At 39.5% G+C, this 6,058-nt stretch overlaps 1 protein-coding gene across 1 annotated transcript in view; it reads right to left on the reverse strand.

The window, feature by feature from the left end:
• The window catches only part of LOC111078897 (protein argonaute-3), a 150,753-nt gene extending 144,931 nt beyond the window's left edge, over positions 1-5,822 (reverse strand). Inside the window, exon 1 of the mRNA XM_041596117.1 lies at positions 5,721-5,822. The gene's annotated coding sequence lies outside the window, so the exon portion shown is untranslated. The remainder of the gene's footprint in view (positions 1-5,720) is intronic.
• Between the last annotated feature and the right edge of the window lie 236 nt (positions 5,823-6,058).

The following is a 6,058-nucleotide window of genomic DNA, read 5'->3' on the forward strand; positions in this document are numbered from 1 at the left end:
ATATATATACTTTATGGGGTCGAAAACGTTTCCTTCTCTGCGTTACACACATCCACTTTTACCACAAATCTAATATACCCCTTAACTCTTTTTTGAGTACGGGTATAAAAAGTTTTTCTGGACTGCTTCTATAAGGTCCTGGTTTACTTTGTACTGGGGGCACCATACACAAGAACCGTACTCTAAAATCGGACGAACAAGCGAGATATAGAGAGTCCTTTGACCACCTCTTTATAAACCCAAGCACGCCCATGGCCTTATTTACCATGGTAGAAATGTGTTCAGAAAACTTTAACTTTGGGTCTAGTTTAACACCAAGATCATCAGCAGAGGCTATAAGGAGCCAAAAAGAGGCTGGAGTATTAAGAGGAAATGTCATTACTTTGCATTTCGAGGCATTTAGGTGTAACATATTTGCCCAACACCATGACTGAAAGTTATTGAGATCGGATTGCAAGCGAGAGTGAAATGAAATGTCCTTATACTGGAGACAGTTTAACATCATCCGCATACATGAGTACTCGAGAGTTTGTTAATACTGAAGGCAGGTCATTAATAAATAGTGTGAAAAGTAGAGGGCATAGATGACTGCCCTGTGGTACTCCAGAAGTAACCTTAACAGGTGAAGAGGAGTTTTTGAAGAGAACTCTTTGAGACCTAGAACGAAGGTAGCTAGAAATCCATCTCAAAAGATTAGGCGGAAACCCTAAAAGGTCAAGTTTTTGTGCTAGAAGGGAATGGTTTACAGAATCGAATGCTTTACTGAAATCAGTGTAAATGACATCCGTCTGCAAGTTACCTTGGAAGCCTTTAATGATAAAAGGGTAAACTCTAATAAATTTGTGGTTGTTGATCGTCGCCTTATAAATCCATGCTGAGACGGAGATATAAGTGATTTGCAGAGATGTTGCAAATGCGGAGATAAAATTTTTTTCAAACATATTAGGAATAGCGGATATACCTATATAATTATTTCCATCAGACTTGCTACCTTTCTTATGGAGCGGAATAATAAAAGATTCCTTCTAGAGGGGGGGAAGCATGAAGAGTTAATGGATAGGGTGAATAGTTTAATCAGGGGTCCACACAGAGCGTCGGCACAGTACCTAAGTACACAGCCGGGAGCTCCGTCGGGACCTGGTGAAAACACCGGCTTAACTAGTCGAAGATCATGAATCAGTGAGCTTTCATTTAACAAGGGGCTGAAGATGCCATTCGACCTTGGTAAACTGTATGGATACGGCTGACCAGAGTAGCTTTCATAAGAATAGGTTGTTTTGGAAAAATTTGGCAAAAAGATCGGCAATTGCCTGATCATTGTTTGCTGACATATTGAGAAAAGATAACGAGGATGAATGTGCGGACGTTCTACGTTCTACGAAGCTGTAAAACTGTTTAGAGTCCTGTGAAAATCGTATCCTGCATCGAGATAGGTAGTTTTTATAGCATTGAGCGTTAAGAATGGAGAAATTTGACCGAGCTATTACATAGTGAGAAAGAGAAGAGGGAGAACCAACTTCTCGAAATTTTTTATAAAGTCTTGATTTTAAATTTTTTAGACTGGATAACTCTTTGGTAAACCAAGGAGGCTTCCCATATCTAACCGGACAAGAAAGTGGGACACAAGAATCGAAAAATGTGTCAAGTGCATTGTAAAAAATGTTTGTGCCTTTCATAACGTCAGTGCAAAAGTACAGAGCGGACCAATCAAAATCCCTAATAAGGTTATTAAGCTTCGTAAACTCGGCTTTACGAAAGCAGCGGACACGTTCAGATAGCCTACCCATTCGATCCAATACAGTAGGGCCAATATCGACTGACACTTCGAATGTAGGATGGTAGGGGTCTTCAGGTATACTGAGCGGAAGGGCTCGGGTTAACAACGCTATGGTCGGATCCGAGACAAAGCACAGATCAAGCAATCGACCCAAGGAATTTTTCACATGGTTGACTTGAGACAGGGATAGGTCTGTCTAGCAAGCCGTCGATAAAGTCATGTCGTGACATGGGCACAAGGTTATTAGACTCGTTTACCGAAGACCAAACAGTACCTGGCAAATTGAAATCACCAAGAACTTTTATATGGTCTTTATCTGATAGCGAGGAAGAAACAGTTTTTAAAGCGGACAGGTGATGCTCGTATATTAAGATATCCGAGGAAGGTGGAATATACGAGCAAGTAATGAAAATGGAAAAGCCTGGGAGAATCAGTTTTACGCACAGGAATTCCAGGTCTTGTTGAACCTGGACCATGAAATGTTCCGACGTGAAGTTTGAGTCCACTGCAATAAGGACCCCACCTCCACGTCGAGACGAACGGTCATTTCTAAAAATTGTGTACCGACCTGCCAAAACTTCGGAACTAAGGATGTCCGGCTTTAACCAGGTCTCGGTAAACACACGGTTAACACGGTAAACACTCTTACTACGCAAGCCTATAGCATTCTGGTAGGTAACTACAGGAGAGGAAGTTAGTTTTTTGGATGGGTGGAAGTAGAGGTGGAAGATGAGGATGGAGATGGAGCACTGGTCTGAATGCTAGGAAGAGTAATGGGCCTATTCTTTTTCTTAGCCTTAAACTCTTTAACCACCAAATACTCCGGCCAAAACTTGGCGGAACAAATGGTTTCAAATTGAGTTGGGGAGACGCTTATCTTGAAGGAAGATATCTCCCTGTCGTAAGAAAAGTTAAATTTTTCCACCTTTAAGCCGACGGATTTTATTTTGCTTTGTATAAAAGCGGTCAAATCATTGGATGTGATGTCAGGGGCTAGCCGCGCGACAAAAACTTGTCGCTTTGGTGGGACTCCCACCAGTGGTTTTGGCACCACAGGCCTAGTACCTGTGATGGCAGTATCCGGTGGTCCTGGAAATCTATTAGCTGGTGGCAGCGAAACTGAGGGGATAGTTAAGGGGTTGGGTGCGGACTCGATGGACACGGACTCTACAGACATTTCTAACTGCATACTCTCCGAAGTGACGCATTCGGCTCCCGAATCTGCATCACCAGCAGCGATCGTTGCAGACATATTCAACTGCTATACTAAGGGAGTGGTCGGAGTAAGTTCTTCGGCTGCCGGCGGACATGAGGCAGTCGGCACTTGCAAGTCCCGTGGAGTAGACTTCTTGCGCCTCGGAGACTCAGCCAGCAGCTGTAAACTGCTGAACTGAGTGTTCATGGAAAAGAGCCGATCATATTGCTGTTTAAAGCTTACGATCAGCTCTTTGAAGCCACTCCGCGTCTGCCTCATGAACGAACCCTTGTTCGTTTGCTTTGTTCCCAATTGGCTGTTGGGCCCGCAACCTTCCAAAAGGTATTTTTTGTTCATTTTTTTCATTTTTAGGTTTGGTTAACGAATTTTAGCTTCACCGTCTCTCCATAGATGAACAATACCTTCAACGTCGCCTAATTAATGCACCTATACACAAAAAAATAGAGAACACAGAATATAATTTTTTTTCGACTTTTTCCGAGTTTTTAAATCAAAATTTCATAAAAAAATACCATACAAAAATCATCATTTTTGCATTTCAATGTTGTATATTTTCCAGACGGTAAGCTGTAATCACAAAGTGTTTGGGCTTAAGCTAGCTGTTTTAATTATCTTTTCAAAGTAGCAAAGTTCTTTACAACCAGACGTAAGATACTACAGTTATGAAAAACGCGCTACCTCTGAAAGCTTAAAAAAAATCCGCCTCCCTGAAACCCTAAAAAATTAACCCTCTATCAGAAGTGGTGGACCGGGAAAAAAAGTGGTGTGTCGGCGTGCCGCCCGACCCGGCGTCGTTGCGGAGTTCTATGGGTAACCGTAGTCGGGGCAAAACCTACGAAAATTGAACCTTTTTTTCCACTTCAAACCAAACCAACTTTTTCTAATTGGGGGCTTTTAATTTTTTTAAAGATTTATTTTAATACCGCACAAAAATCATAAATTTTTCATTTGAAAGCTTAATATTTCCCAGACGGTAAGCTGAAGTATTCAGGTCTACTTTATAGATGCATTAATAAGCTTTTAAGAATGGGGGACCGTTCGGCTGTGGTGCTGAGGCATTCGGGTCGAGAGCTGGGTCATTCGACATGTTGTCGATATGTTCGATTCATGACGGGATGCGAAAGCAAACCGGGCTGGGGCCCAGGGACTTCGGCTGGAGTTGTGTGACAGAAAATTCAGCTGCGACGGTGTATGAACTGGCACATCTATATACTGTATGGTCAGTGTGACATCTTAAATGAACCAGACGACCAGAAAGACTTAAAAGGGCTATAACTTCTGAACCATATACCTGAGCACTGAAAATAAATTGTATCAGTATACATAAATATACATAAATATATAAATATTTAAAGTTCAACATTTTTTAAAGCAGTTTTAACAATGATTTACAAAAAGTCTGCCCTATTTCATCCCAATGCTTATTTTAACCAGTCCAGTCCACTTAAAAAAACTTTTTGTTTTTATTTCACTTTTAAAAAAAACGTTTATATATTCTAAGTTCCTTTTATTGTTTATAGCCCTCTTCAGCCATTTTTGCATCGATTCGAGTAAATTTTCCCCCACCCCTCTGTAAGTGCTGTTTTTAGGTCCTTTTTACGTTTTATAACATTCTGATCCAATATTAGCCAAAAATTCAATGCCATTTAAATTCATGCTATTGAGTCGAAGGAATTCCCTATTTAAGGTTAGGGTAGCTCACCTGGTAAAAGCAAAAACCATCTTTTCTACCGAGTTTTTCGAGTATGGTGTAAAAATATTTGAAGAAAGTTTCTTTATTTATCGATAGATAACATGTCCTTGTCCATGCTCCCATCAAAGAAACCCAAATGCCGAACACCAGCGTCTGATATATGGGCCCAAATATGTTTCATGATCTCCTCCATGCATAGCTGCAGCGGTCAGGTTCTTCGTTATAAGCATGTTATTGGTCCGTTAATGGTTTTTGGCTCTGAATTATTACATATGTATTTCAGGAGGAAACCAAATACAGGGCTTATAACGAAGAACCTGAATGCTGCAGCTATGAATGGAGTTTTTCTGGTCGTCTGGCTCATTTAAGCTGTGAGCCACTGTATGTACCTTGGGACGTTTATATGCATGCGACACTAAGACGACGCCTGTTACGCGCGGAACCCATGCACAAAGGCATTTAGAAATGGTAAGAAATTGTCAATGGTGTGTGTTTCAATTCAATCGCAATATTCCATCGGAAAAATAGTGGCCCGTAATTGGAAAATTAGGAAGTAGTCATAAACCATTTTCTATTAGGTTTTTAATATTTTTTTGAGGTTAAGAAAAATATTCAGCTATATAAGTTTTTTCAAGGAAGCTTGACTTTAATCATAGTCTTACTATTAGTTTAGATTTCCGATGTTAGAGGCCTGTACACAATAAAAACAAGTACAAATATATTTCCTCGCGGGAAGTCGACTAGAGGGCACGATATAGACTTAGTGTAAAATCTATTGTTTTTTTTTATTAGTTCTTTTGTACAAATTTTTGAAAAAATGAATAAGAGATTTAGAACAATTTTAAACAGTCTTGTTACTACATATATTCTTGTGTTTACATTTTTAAAGTTAAGGTAGAGTGAACTTTTTAAAACTGAACGTTTTAAGCTGTCTCTACTTACATATGTACATATGTGCAGAAATTTTTTATAACTTTAAACTCGAAACTAACAAAAATCAATCCTTTTCATTATATATTTAAATATATTCTTACCAGAAGCAATCAAAGTATTATGCAATTTAATGTTTCCTATTGTACCGTTCTTACAATTTGTTAATAGAACTGAAAAATAGAGGTGGGAAAACATCGATGGGAATATCGATGTTATGTTTATTAGGCCACCATCGATGTTTTAATTAGACGTGGAGAAACATCGATGGAAACATCGATGCATCGATGATTTTAAACTTTTTTGCCTAGTACACAGATACAAAAACTGTTTGCTAGCTAATAGATGTGACCAAAGGTATGCACTGCATTTCGTACGGTTACACTGCTCAGACAGCTGCTTGGTTTTGTTTAAAGTTAATAAAATGCACTTCTTATGCTGG

The sequence above is a fragment of the Drosophila obscura genome, unplaced genomic scaffold (genome assembly GCF_018151105.1).
Source record: "Drosophila obscura isolate BZ-5 IFL unplaced genomic scaffold, ASM1815110v1 contig_139, whole genome shotgun sequence".
Taxonomy (NCBI): domain Eukaryota; kingdom Metazoa; phylum Arthropoda; class Insecta; order Diptera; family Drosophilidae; genus Drosophila; species Drosophila obscura.